We start from the raw sequence: 14599 nt of genomic DNA on the forward strand, positions 1-14599 counted from the left end.
ATTATTAATATATATAGTATTGAATATTATAATATTCTCTGACAATATTAAGACATTGATTCTCCTTGTTTATTTATTGTTAAATGTCCATCTTTCACATGCTTATGAGGTCTTTTAGAATAATATAGTTTGTGTAAAAGGCACTTTACAACACAAAATAACATGTTTGCCACAGATACATCCTTTGATGTATCAGCTCTTGCACCCATGAAGTTAATTTTTAATACAAGTAAAAAAATACATGACAACTTCAGCCTTTTTTGTATTGAGATTTTAATGAAAGTTTATAAATAACTTGGGTTTCCATTTACTCATTGTTACACATTTTTCTCCCTGCCCCTACCTCCATTACTTTTTCTTTGGGAAAAAGTTATTTCATTGTTATACAAACTCCCATCTCCACCCCAGACCACTTTACTATGCAGCTCTTATACTGGACTCTTGTCAGGCTAATTATACCTAATCATATATTCCTTTTATATAGTTTTCTCCCTCATCTCTTTCAATGTGGTATAGGTTATTTGTCTCTTCTTTTCTTAGTTTCCCTCAGCCCCCATGTCAGTCCTGTTTTATAACAGTGCCATTATGCTGTATATGTCTTTTTGTGACTGAAATATTTCTCTCAGGATAATGTGCTCCATGGTCACTCACTTTGTATATTAATTCATGAGTTCCATGTTTTTCAATGCAGCATAGTATTCCACTGTGTGACTATACTACACCTTCTCTACCCATTGCTATTGTGAACAAAGCTGCAACAAACCTGAGTGTGCCTATATCTGCTTGTGTGCCGCTCTAATTTTCTAGAGTATATTTCCAGTGATGGAATTGCTGGGTAAAACTGTATTTCTATTTCCAAATTTTTGAGAAAGCACCATACTGCCTTCCATAATGGTTGCACCATTTTACACTCCCACCATAAGGGTTCCAGTTTCTCCTCAACCTTGCCAGCATTTGTTGTTTGCTCTTTTATCTTTTTGTGAATATGTTGTTTGTTGTTCCAACAGTGAAGATTTTTATTTTCTTTTGATTTCTTTTTTTTATCTATCTGAAGAGTGTAGATATTCAGCTTCATCAGCAAGTATTTAAATATTTTTTTCCTTTTCTGCAACCAATTTGAGTCAACTGCATATTGTAGGTAGTTAATAAGTCTTTCTCCAAAACTATGGCCACTTTCTTCTTCATTCACATTAACTTCTATAATTATTTTCTCAGCAATTGAAAATATCATTACTTTAGTCAGGTACATCTTAGTATTTAAAGTGACATTCTTGCTATTTAGTACTTTAAAGTAATCATTTTTCCAGGTCAATATTGTTGATTCAAGTAAAATAAAACCTTACTAATCTGATCTTGCCTCCACTTATCATAATACTATCTACAGTTTTAATTGTAAATATATTTATTGTCTATACAAGCTGGGATTAGAAGAGGTCCTAGCACTAGAAGCATTATTTCCAATGCAAGATGGATCTTGGCAGAAAGGCAAGATGACCAGAGGAATGCATATCTATGTTTCACTATGCCATTTGACTGTGTGGGTTACAACAAAATCAAAGGCATTTGACTATGTGGATCAGAACAAATTGTGGCTAACCTTATGAAGAATGGGAATCCCAGACATTTGATTGTGCTCATGCAACACCTATACTCACACTAGAGAGCAGTCCTCAGAACAGAGCAAGGAACACTACATGTTTCCAAGTCAAGAAAGGAATGCATCAAGGATGCATCCTGCCTCCATACCTTTATAAACTATATGCAGACCAGATCATTGAGGAGACTGGGCTTTATGAGGAGGAATGCAGCATTAGGATTTGAGGAAAACTCATCAATAATCTATGTTATACAGATAACACAACTCTGCTTGCTGAAACTGAGGAGAACCTCAAGCACCTGCTCAAGAAGGTCAAGAACTGTAGTCTTCAATATGGATTGAAGCTCAACATCAAGAAGACAAAGATTCTCACCACTGGGCCAATTGACAGCACCAAGATAGATGGGGAAGAGATTATTAACAATTATAGGTTGCTCGGCTCCACAATCAACCTTCTTGGCACCAGCAGCTAGAAAATCAAAAGACAAATTACAACGGGAAAATCTGTTGTCAGGGACTACTCCAGACCACTGTAAGGCAACGATGTCAACCTAGAGACTAAGGTGCCCTTGATCCGGCCATGGTATTCATAATTACTTGCTATTCATCAGAGAGCTGAGCAATGACTAAAGATGACAGAAGAAGTAGTGATGCCTTTGAGTTGTGATGCTGGAGAAGAGTCTTGAACATACCATGCAGTGCCAAGAAAAGAAATAAATCTGTCTTGGAGAGGGTGAAACCAAGTTTGTCCTTGGAGGTTAGGACTTTGAAGCTCTGTCTCACATACTTTGGGGACATGGCCAGAAGGGACCAGGTCCTTGGAGGACATTATGCTTGGAAGTGTGGAGGGCCAATGCTTGAGAGGAAGATCCTGGATAAGATGGATTGATACAGTATCGAGGGCAATGGGGATAGATGTGTCAGAGACAGAGAGACTGGCCCAGAACAGAGGAGGCTTCAGAAATGTTGTACTTAGTATACCTATCAGACACAGTTGACTCAATGGCACATAACAGCAAGAACAAGTGAAAGTAAACATGTATAAAAACTATAATACTTAAGATAAATGAATAAGTGTAGAGAAAACATTGAACATGTACACCATTCTTGATTTTAAACTGTGAATTAGCTCCTTCCTCTGTTTGAATGGATGATTCTAGGTCCAACATAGGTTTCCCATGAACACAATGAAGTTTTTTATAATCCTATTGGTTCTGAATATTTTCTATAATTTATTAATATCCACACAGGTTTATGCACTCACACATGAGTAAACATATTTATGATATTATCTTCTTTCAGCCAACATTCATCTGACATTAGAAATGATGTTCCTGTTTCAATGACCTATTCTGAATTAAGTTTGAACTTCTGGAACTATCGTATCAATGAATTGCTTCATGTAGATAACAGAAAGGGCAAGTGAGACTGAGCTTTCAGGTATGGAAATAAAAAGGAAGAGGAACAGTTGTAAGCAGACACTAGTGATTGGAACATGGAATGGGAGAACCATGAATGTAGGAAAATTAGACATTGTTAAGAAAGAAATGGAATGCATAAATATTGACATACTAGGCATTGGAGAGATGAGATGGACCGGCATGGGGCACTTTGAGGCAGCTGATCAGATGATAGATTACTCTGGAGATGAAAAGGCGAGGGAAAATGGAATTGCTTTCATAGTTAAAAAAGTAATTTCTAGATCCGCCTTGAAGTACAACATTGTGAGTGACAGGGTAATATGCATACGCATACAAGGAAGTCCAGTGAATACCACTATCATTCAGATATATGCAAAAAAAAAACCAGAGCCAAAGAAGAAATGGATGATTTCTACCAACTTTTCAGTTGGAGAGCTATCGAACATGCAATCAAGATGCTTTGATAATAGTGGGTGACTGGAATGCAAAAGTTGTGAACATAGAAGAAGAATCAGTAGTTGGAAAAAAAGGACTTGGTGAAAGAAATGAAGCTGGAGATAGAATGATTTAATTTTGCACAATCAATGACCTATTCATTGCAAACACATTTTATAAGAAACATAAAAGCAGGTTATACACATGGATTTAACCTGGTGGTATGCATAGGAACAAGATCAATTATAGCTGAGGGGAAAAAACACTGGAGAAGCTCAATATCAGCTGTGAAAACAAGGCCATAAGTTGATTGTGGAAGAGATCATCAGCTACTCATATGCAAATTCAAGCTGAAGCTGAGGAAAATTATACCGAATCCATGGGAACCAAAATATGACTTTGAGTTCAGAACCATCTCAGAAACAGGTTTGAGTCCTTGAACACTAATGAGCGAAGACCTGATGAGTTGTGGGAGGATGTCAAATGTATCATCCAGGAAGAGTGCAAACGGTCATTACAAAGACAGAAGAGGAAGAAAAGACCAAAATGGATGTCAGAAGAAACTGTAAATATTGCACCTGGAGTGTAGAGAAGCCAAAGCACAAGGAAGAATTCAAGATACTAAAGAGCTGAACAGAAGATTCCAAAGGGCATCACGGGATGACAAAGTAAAGTATTACAATGAAATGTGCGAGGAGCTGGGGTCAGAAAATCAAAGGGCCGAACTCGCTCAGCATTTTTTAAGCTCAAGGAACTGAAGAACAAATTCAAACCTAGAGTTGCTATAATCGAGGATGCTTTAGGCAGAATATTAAATGATCCAGGGAGTATTAAAAGGAGATGGAAAGAATATACTGAGTCACTGTATCAAAAGGAACTAGCAGACACAGAAAAATTTGATGAAATCACATATGAGCAAGAGCCTATAGTGATGAAGGAAGAAGTTCAAGCTGCTTTGAAGGAAATAGAAAAAAATAAGGCCCTGGAAATAGATGGTATACCAATTGACATATTTCAGCTAGCAGATGCTGCCCTGGATGTCCTCACCAAGTTGTGCCAAGAAATTTGGAGAACAACCACTTGGCCAACTGACTGGAATAGATCTATATTTGTTCCCATTCCAAAGAGGGGTGACCGAGCAGAGTGTGGAAACTATAAAACGATATCACTGCTTTTACAAGCAAGCAAGATTCTACTGAAGATTATCCAAAAATGACTGGAATAGCACATCAGCAGAGAACTGCCAGAGCCTAGGCTGGGCTTAAAAGGGGTCATGGTACTAGGGATATTGTAGTTGATGTTAGATGGATCTTAGTTGAAAGCAGAGAACACCAAATGAATGTCTATCTGTGTTTCATTGATTATGCAAAGGCATTTGACTGTGTGGATCATAACAAACTGTGGCTGACTCTGAGAAGAGTGGGAATGCCAGAACACGTGATCGTTCAAATGCGAAACCTATAGTTGGACCAAGAGGCAGTCATCAGAACAGAGCAAGGACACACTGCATGGTTCAAAATTGGGAAAGGCGTACGCCAGCGATGTGTCCTATTTCCATACCTTTCCAATCTGTATGCTGGGCTATATGAGGAGAAGTGTGGCGTCAGGATTGGTGGAAGATCTATTAACAATCTGAGTTGTGCAAGTGACACAACCCTGCTTGCTGAAACTGAGGAGGACCTGAAATGCTTGCTGCAGAGGATCAAGGACTTCAACCTTCAGTATGGATTGGAGCTCAATGTCAAGAAGACAAAGATTCTCACCACTGGACCAATTGGCAGCATCAGGATGGATGGTCAAGAGATTGAGATTGTTAACAACTGTAGTCTACTTGAATTCATGGTCAACACTCTCGGCACCAGGAGCCAGGAAATAAAAAAAAAAATGTATTTCCATGGGAAAGTCTGCTATTAGGTACCTCTCCAGGATACTGAAGAGCAATGGTGTCACTCTGGAGACTAAGGTGTGTCTGATACAGTCTATGGTCTTTTCAGTCACTTGTTATGCATCAGAGAGTTGGACAATGACTAAAGAGAATAGAAGGAGAATTGATGCCTTTGACCTATGGTGCTGGAGAAGAGTATTGCATGTACCATGGACTGCCAAGAAAACAGATTCATCTCGGAGAGGGTTAAAACAGGCTACTCCTTGGAGGCAAGGATTCTGAGGCTTCGTCTGACATACTTTGGACATGTTGTGAGAAGGGACTGGTCCTTGGAGAGGGACATCATGCTTGGGTGGGTGGAGGGATGGTGCAGGAGGGGAAGACCCTCTATGAGATGGATTGATTCAGTGACTGGGGTAATCGGATGGGTGTGCCAGAGGCAGTGCGATTGTCACAGGATAGAGGAGGCTTAGGGCTGTTGTACATAAGGTCACTGTGAGTCGCAAGCGACTAGATGGCACATAACAACAATAACAACAAAATTTTGCCAAAGTGTTATGTTAACAATGTTGCTTTGTAATTTCAGTGTTCTAATGGATTATCTATTTTTTTTCCCTTTTGGGTATAAGCACAAATATGGATCTCTTCCAGTTGGACCTAGCTATCTTCCAGCACAGTTGCAATAGTTAAGTGAGCATTATTAAGGGCTATATCTGTTCAAACACTTTAATAAATATTTTAACAATTCCTGGATCCTCATTTTTCATCAGTATATTCAGTGAAACTTGGAATTTTTTTCTTCAATTCAGTTATATCTTTATCATAACCTATGTTATAAAATGATTTAACATCAATCAATTATTTCTAGTATAGTAAATCTATGTATCCTTTCCATCATTTTTGATACTTCCTGTGTCATTCAATATTTTCCCCTAGAATTCTTCGATATTAAAACTCCAGGCTTGACTTTTTCCCTTTGGTTATTTCAACTTGCTAGAAGTTGAGCATATTCTTTTTCTATCTGAAGTTTTGTAATTTGTTCTAACAACGAGCTTGGCATTTCTTTCTTTCTTGTTTTTAATAGGCCTATTTTTTTAATCTTGATATACAGTATCCCCTGTGTATTTTATCTCGTAATTTGTGTTCAATGCATTGAGTGTATTCCTATCATTAAGTTTGTGTATTGTGGTGCATTGCATGTTGTTATGATACTGAAAGCTCTACATTTTAAATATCAACAGGTTCTCCTTTGATAAGCAAATTGTAGTGAATTTACCACACCAAGACACACTGATATGCAAGAGTAGCCTTCTGCTTCTGAAATAATCATCATGAAAATCAACAGGAAATCATGAAAACTGAATATCCGAACAAAGAACATTGTTATAATTTATAGTTTATAGGCTGATTTGTTGTTCAATTCTATGACTCATGGTGACCCTATGAACACCCAAACAGTACCTAGTCCTATTCTAGATCATTACAAGGACTCTGTCCTGCTTAAGATCATAGTGAATTAATCCATCTCTTTGGGGATGTCTTTTTCTTATTATTTTATAATATAATTTAATATTGGTTTGCATACAAAATTTGTATATTGTGTTTCCTACTTTACTTCATTCACACTGTGTTTCATACAATCGTTCTCATGTATTGTGTTTTATACAATTAATCACCATTGACCTGTGCCCACAATTACTCCATATTTTCAGATCCCAGATAGCTCTTTACAGTTTCCTTCACCCCATCCCTCTGCATTCCAAATCCTGCCATCCCACAATTTTCTCCCTGCCTTCTCTTAGCTCTCCCCTTCCCTTGGACTATTATACATATTTTACTAGTTATCCTTGTATTTTTACAATAATAGTCTTAAGAAGTAGTTGTACTTAAAAGATTGAATTAATTCACTCAATATAATCCTCTCCAGTTTCTCCAAAATATTTTACAAAATCAATGCTCCTGAGTAGTGCATAGTATTCCATTGTGTGAATGGACTTTAATTTCTCAATCCATTCATTTTTTGTTGAACATTTGAGCAGTTTCCACGTTCCTGCAATTGTGACTAACACTGCTATAAGCATCAGTGTACAAATGCCTGTATCTCAGTTCTAATTTCCTTCGGAGTATATTTTGGAAAATCTATGAACAGTACTCAGGCTTTTTGTTCATAGGGTCACGACTTGATGGCACTTACCAACAAATAATAACAATATATTCTTAGCAGTGAATAGCTGGGCTAAATGGAAGTTCTATGCTCTGTTTTGGGGTGTTTTTGTTTTGTTTTGTTAAAACTTGTGAGGTAAATTTTATAGTGATTTACTTATGCAGTTCATATTTACTGTTTTTCACACCCTCCTTTTCCTTTCCTTTATCTACCCCTCCCTCCATCCATCAAATTATGTGACCCTGTGATTAAGACCCCCTCTTTACCCCATCCCTGCCTATCATTACCTCTCTGCTCCCCGTTCTTCTCATTGAATCCTTGCATTCATTCTACAATAATGATTTTATATAGTATTTGTCTATAAGACAGAGTTAATTCACTTAGCATAATGCTTTCCAGTCTCTCCAAGTAAGGTAGTAATTAACAAAGGCTTTGCTCCAGTGAGTTGATGTTTTAGGAAACTCTAAATTGACTTCCAGAGTGTTTGTGCCATTTTATAATCCCACCAACAGTGTATGAGAGTTCCAGTCTCTCTGTTTTTTTGTTCCAGTCGTCTCCAACATTTATAACTTGTTGTCCTTATAAACTGTGCCACTACTACTAAGATAAAATAGTATCTCAGTGTGGTTTTGATTTACATCTGTGTGATTTCCAAATTTTATATTTCTTCATGTGGCTGTTAGCCATCCAAATATTTTCCTCTCTTAAAAGTCTTTGCATGTCTTTTACCAATTTTGTAATTGGGTTATCAATCATTTCTTGTGGAGGCCCTGTAATATTCTGTAAAATTTTGTTATGAGACCCTTCCTGAGTCCTCATTATCAGACTTTTTGTTTTTTCACAGTCAGTAGGTTCTATTCACCCTATAGAAAACTTCTTTTATGTACATATTAGGTGATCTTTTTCCAGCCCGATGTCTCTTTAAAGAATAGTTCCTTCATAAAATATGACCAAAGTAAGTGAGATGAAATTTTATTATCTTTGCCTATAAGGTATATCTGGTTGAGATTACTCCAAGACAGACATGTTTGTTCTTTTGAAAGTCCAAAGTATATTAATTACTCTTTTCCAATATCCCATTCAAAGGCATTATTTCTTCTGTGATCCTTAGTGATTGTCAACTTTCAGATATTTAGAGAGCAACTAAAGATTGGATGGCTTGGATCAGGTGCACTTTTAGTCTTTATACTGATATTCTTGCCTTTTAAAGCTTTGGAGAAATCCATGACATTAGATTTCCCTAATGATACACATTATTTCCTCACTAAAGCTACCGTAGGTGTTTACTGTAGTTGATGTTGATGTTATTATGTGCCGTTGAGTCACTTGTGACTCATAGCGACCCTATGTACAACAGCCCTAAACTCTGCTCTGTCGTGTGCAAATTGCACACTCTCCGATACACCCATCCCAAATACCCCAGTCACTAAATCAGTCCACCTCATAGAGGGCCTTCCCCGCCTGCGCTGTCTCTCCACCCTCCCAAGCTTGATGTCCCTCTCCAAGAACCAGTCCGTCCTTATAACATGTCCAAAGTATGTTAGATGGACCCTTAGAATCCTTGCATCCAAGGAGCCACCCGGTTTAACCCTTTCCAGGATGAATATGTATGTTTTCCTAGCAGTCCATGGTACCCTCGATACACTTCTCCAACACCACAACTCAAAGGCATCAACTCTACTTCTATCCATCCTAGTAATTGTCCAACTCTCTGATGCATAACAAGTGATAGCAAAGACCTTAGCCTGTATCAGACACATCTTAGTCTCCAGAGAGACACCATTGCTCATCAGTACTTTAGAGAGGTTCCTAACAGCAGACTTTCACATGGCAATGCGCCTTTTAATTTCCTGGCTGCTGGTGCCAACAGTGTTGACTATGGAGCCAAGCAAACTAAAGCTGTGAACAATCTCATCACCAACCATGCTGATGCTGCCAATTGGTCCACTGATAAGAATCATTGTCTTCTTGACATTGAGCCTGAATCAGTATTGGAGGCTGCAAGTGCTTCAGGTCCTCCCCAGTTTCAGCAAGCAGAGTTGTGTCATCTGCTAACACAGGTTGTTTATAGATCTTCCACCAATCTTTACCCACACTTCTCCTCATAGAGCCCAGACTCCTGGATAATCTGCACTTCATACAGGTTGGAAAGGTATGGAGACAGGACACATCCCTGGCATATGCCCTTCCAAATTTTGAACCATGCAGTGTTTCCTTGCTCTCTTGGTCCAATATAGGTTTCTCATTAGCACGAGCAAGTGTTCTGGGATTCACATTCTTCTCTGTCAGCCACAGTTTATGATCCGCACAGTCAAATGCCTTTGCATAGTCAATGAAATACAGATATATATTCCTCTGGTATTCCCTGAATTCAGTTAAGATCCATCTAACATTAGCTACAATAACCCTAGTTCCACGGCCCCTTCTAAACTCAGCCTCGACTTCTGGAAAACATGAACTTGGTTACAGAAATGGAGCTTGAGAGAGAATGATTGAATTTTGCACAATCAATGATTATTCGTTGCAAATACGTTTTTTATGAGGCATAAACACAGGTTATATATATGGATTTCACCTGATGGTATGTATAGGAGTCAGATCAATTACATCTGTGGAAAGAACCACTGGAGAAGATCAATATCAGCAGTGAAAACTAGGCCAGGAGCTGATTGTGGAACAGACCACCAACTATTCATATGCAGGTTCAAGCTAAAGCTGTGGAAAATTAAACCAAATACCCGGGAACCAAAATATGACTTTGAGTTCATCCCACCTGAATTTCAGAACCATCTCAAGAACAGGTTTGAGGCCTTGAACACTAATGAACAAAGACCACATGAGTTGTGGGAGGATATCAATGGTATCCTCCAGGAAGAGTGCAAAAGGTCATTGCAAAGACAGAAGAAGAAAAGAAAATGAGAATGGATGTCAGAAGAGACTCTGAAAATTGCACTGGAGTGCAGAGAAGGCAAAGCAGAAGGAAGAATTCAAGATACTAAAGAGTTAAATAGAAGGTTTCAAAAGGTAGCATGGGATGACAAAGTAAAATATTACAGTGAAATGTGCAAGGAGTTGGAGTCAGAAAATCAAAAGGGCCTAACTTGCTAAGCATTTCTTAAGCTTATGGAACTGAAGAACAAATTTTAACCTCGAGTTGCTATAATCAAGGATGCTTTCGGCAGAATATCAAATGATCCAGGAAGTATTAAAAGACGATGTAAAGAATATACTAAGTCACTATATCGAAAGGAATTGGTAGACACAGAAGTATTTAATGAAACAACATATGAAAAAGAGCCTATGGTGATGAAGGAAGAAGTTCAAGCTTCTTTGAAGGAAATGGCAAAAAATAAGGCCACAGGAATAGATAGTATACTAATTGACATATTTCAGCTAAGAGATGCTGCCCTGGATGTGCTCACCATGTTGTGCCAAGAAATCTAGAGAACAATCATGTAACCACCTTATTGAAAGAGATCTATATTTGTTCTCATCCCAAAGAAGGGTGGCCCAACAAAGTGTGGAAACTATAGAACAATATCATTGATTACACATGCAAGCAAGATTCCACTGAAGATTATCCAAAAATGACTGGAACAGCACATCAGCAGAGAAGTTTATTGTAGATCCAAGTAATTAAATAATTGACAACTTCAATCTTTTCTCATCCACAATGATTTTGCTTATGAATCTAACATTGATAAAAATTATTTAGTTTTTTTATCTTCTTCAGTGAGTGCTTCAAGTCTTCTACACTTTCTGAAAACAATGTATGTCATCTGCACAATGCAGGGTATTTGTAAGTATTCCTGTAATATTAATGACTTATTCCTATTAAATAGTCCTCTTTCTTTCATTATTTTCTCAGTATACAGACTAGACAGGTGTGCAGAAAATATAGAGCCCTAATGCACACCTTTCCTGTTTTTAAACCATGCAGTATTTTTCTCTGTTCAGACAAATACTTTTGGTCTATGCATCGGTTTTGTTGGAGCATAAGAATGGGATTCCCATTCTTCTCAATATTGGACATTATTGGTTATTTTTGTTGTTGTTGTTGTTGTTAAGTGCCGTTGAGTCGCAGGCGACTCATAGTGACCCTATGAAGGAGAGTCCTTGACTCTTGGGTGCCTTTCTTCCTCTCTCCAGGTTCATAAGGTTTCTGGAGGCAAGCTATTATGGAAGTGGATGCCACTCCTCCTTCCAAGCTTGTTTTAATTGGGGGGCACCACCCCACTCTGTCTGCATTGGGTAACCAGCCATTAACAGAATTGACACATCAGTGTCACAGTGTTCAGCCTCACAGCAACCACAAGTGACCGTTGTACGGCAACTTGTATACCAGGGCTATATGACCTAGAGGAATGTCTGAATAAAAACAATTAAAGACTACCCTCAGGTCCTACAGTGTCTTAGCAGCCTGGCATGCTCAAATGCTGGGAAACTCCCTGCCCCAGACCCCCATTCATCTGGCAATTCTGCTCTGCTAACCCCCTCGCGTGGGCCCCACGTGCCACACGTGCTCGGATTCCTCAAGCCTACCTCGCTTCCAGCCTATTTGTTATTATCTACACAATTAAATGTTTTCTAATAATCAATAAAACAGAAGTATGCATCCTTTTGTTATTCTCGGCTTTGAGCCAAGATTCACCTGACATCAGGGATTCTGTCCTTTGTGCCATGACTTCTTTTGAATCTAGCTTAAATTTCTGGTAGCTCACTGTAGTTGTACTGTTCCAGCTATTTTTAGATAATATCCCCATCATTATACTTGTATGTAATATTAATGAAAACTCTATGGACAATGAAAGAATATATTTTAAACACTAGAAATCTGAATTCATGCTATTAGCTCTAAGAGATACTATGGTGGCATAGTCAATAGGAAATTACACTTCTAACTCAGAAGCTATCCCGTCCCAGTAATTTTAATACACTGGAAGCTCTAAAAAAGAAATATGGGAAATCTCCTCCTATGTCATTTACAGCCTTGGACACTCAATGTAAGGTAAGCCATGAGTTGATCCTGGTCAGAGAACAGTGAGAGAAAGCGCTAATGAAATATTTTCTTTCCTTGTCAATCCTAGGAGAAAGTCCTCATCTACTTGCAATATCTTTGGGCTATGGGTCCCTAGGAAATCTTGTTGTAATATTTGCACCTATCATTCCTGGGAACTAGGAATTTCACAAAATTCAGGAACCCTGCCTCCAAGGAACATATTTCACCCTTGATGTTCTTTATTTTTTGTAGAGATGTCTTTCATATCTCTTCTTCCTTGCTTAATCTCATAAATATCTGAGATATATATATGTATACACACACACACACACACACACATACTCAAGATATAATCTAATTCTATAAATTGTATTTTGCCTCACTATTGTAGCTACTTCAAATCCTGCCTCATTAACATCATGGTGGTGGTGTTTGGTTTTGAATTACAACCAACCCGTAGCTGACACTCCAACAGGTTTTCAGAGGCAAGAAATCTCACAGGAGGAGATAGCCTATCCTTTTCCCACAGAGCAGCTGGTGGATTAAAACCCTGTTCCTTTGGTATTACAGCTCAGCTTCTTACCATTAGTCCTTCAGAGCTCCCCTCAACATCACAGAAATTTCGATTATATACCATAGAATAGAGGTTGGTTTTGTATACTATAGAGCCTGACCTGACCCACAGCTAACCCTTTAGTCAGTTTTCAAAGGAAGTTTCATTGAATGGGAAGATTGCCCATCTTTTTCCCACGAACTGCTGATGGATTTGAATTGTGTGCCTTCAAGGTGACAGCACATTGTCTTAGCACTAGGCCACTGGGGTTCCCTCTCATTAACATTATGGAAGTTAGGAGTTAAACTACATGGAATAATTACATCATATTGTAGTTATAATTACATAAAATTTAAAAAAAAAACCCTTGTCCAAATAAATTGTGCAAGTCAATCCATAAAAATAATCTACAACATAAACAGTCTTCTAAGCATTCTGAAAAATCTACAACCAGGAGAGGATAAATAGATTAATGGGACCTTCTAAGAATCAAATTCCTATGCACATCCAAAAACTTCTCCAACAGGGTAAAAAGGGAAGTCACAGATTGGGAAAAAAATTTGATAATAACATGTCAGATAAGGGACTTATATCTAGAATTTATAAAATGCTCGAGCACCACAACAAGATACAGGTAAATAACCCAGTTGAAAAATGAGCACAAGATATGAACAAGCACTTCACCAAAGAAGACATTCAGATGGCCAACAAATACATGAAGAAATGATCAAAATCCCTAGCTCTAAGAGAGATGCAAATCAAAACAATCATGAGATATCATCTCACCCCAGTAAGAACAGTAAAATTTAACAGAGCAGCAAATATCAAATGCTGGCAAGGTTGTGGAGAAATTGGAACCCTTATTCACTATTGGTGGAAGTGCAAAATGGTGCAATCCCTACGGAAGGCTGTATTATGTTTTCTCAAAAAGTTACAAATAGAGATACCATTTTACCCAGCAAATCCTCCACAGATAATATACCCTAAAGAAACCATAACTGCCACCCAGGCAGATATATGCACACCTATGTTTATTGCAGCTTTGTTCACAATAGCAAAGAGTTGGAAACAACCTAAGTGTCCATCAACAAATGAATGGATAAAGAAGCTGTTGTATATTCACATGATGGAATACTATGCTGCATTGAAAAGCAAGGAACTTATGCAATATTATTCAAAATGGGTGACCCTGGAGAACATTATGCTGAGTGAGATATCTCAGAACAAATACTGCATTGTACCACTGTTGTATAACAGGACTGACATTAGGGTTGGGGTGAGACTGAGAAAAATTGGATAAATTATTTATACTGTGTTGAAACAGATGAGGGAGAGAACGGTTTAAAAGCGATATAAGATTGTTTATCTATGAGATCGAGTTGGTTAATTGTGTGGTTTAATTCTTTAGTATCTTTGTTGAGATTCTTTTTAGTAGTTCTATCTTTTCTTGAAAGGGGTGTATTGAAGTCTCCAAGTACTATAGTAGTGTTATCTATCTCCTTTTTAAAATTTGTTAGTGTGTGTTTTATATATTTTGCAGGTTTT

The sequence above is a fragment of the Elephantulus edwardii genome, unplaced genomic scaffold (assembly GCF_000299155.1).
Source record: "Elephantulus edwardii isolate Elephantulus edwardi_28Jun2011 unplaced genomic scaffold, EleEdw1.0 scaffold00018, whole genome shotgun sequence".
In the NCBI taxonomy this organism is placed as follows: domain Eukaryota; kingdom Metazoa; phylum Chordata; class Mammalia; order Macroscelidea; family Macroscelididae; genus Elephantulus; species Elephantulus edwardii.